We start from the raw sequence: 746 nt of genomic DNA, 5'->3' as shown, positions 1-746 counted from the left end.
CGATAGAGAGGAGGAACACTAAGTCACCAGGGCCCAGGTTAGAGTGTTGTGTTAGAGTGTCGTAGAGGGTTATGGAACCCTCGAGTTAGTGTAGCACCGATATACGGTGTTACAAGTTAGATCGAGTCGTAGTTACTCATAGTCTTATTATTGTGATTATGTTTGTGGTTGATTGATTTGCTTGCAGGTTCTGACGTTAAGTCTAAGTCTGGTTTAGGTACCGGATTAGGCTTGATGTGTATTTCGTTAGTGTAGGCCTGACGTTGGCCTGTATGTGTTTGAGTGATTGCTTGTGAAGGGTGGTGGATATTAAATCTATGCGGTATCATTGGTTGGCCGATCATGTTCTTGTTTGATTGTTGGTCGATCGACTAATGATACTTGTATAGTCTAAGTGTCTAACACTACATGAGTACTGAACTCAGGCGTATATATGGTTAACTAAGGATTGGTTGTTGACTTGTTTTTGTGCAGGTTCCCGTTACTTGAAGCTAGATCATGGCAGGAGGCCAAGTCTAACTTAGTAACGGTTTGCTTAGCCTTAGCTTTTATTGCATGCTAGGGCTAAATTGATTGTTATTTTGGGTTGTCCGGGTTAGAGTCTAGGTTGCGGGTAGAGGCCGCCAGCTCACTGAGTAACATTAGGTTACTCATCCAACTCCGTTGTCCTTTTTGCAGGTCGCTTTAGGTAAGGATGATCGGATAGCTTGGTGCTGGACGTTAGGACCGCCGGTGTAGATTATCAT

The sequence above is a fragment of the Brassica rapa genome, unplaced genomic scaffold (assembly GCF_000309985.2).
Source record: "Brassica rapa cultivar Chiifu-401-42 unplaced genomic scaffold, CAAS_Brap_v3.01 Scaffold0319, whole genome shotgun sequence".
Lineage (NCBI taxonomy): Eukaryota > Viridiplantae > Streptophyta > Magnoliopsida > Brassicales > Brassicaceae > Brassica > Brassica rapa.
The sequence above is the reverse complement of the archived record's forward strand: the minus strand, read 5'-3'. Positions refer to the sequence as shown.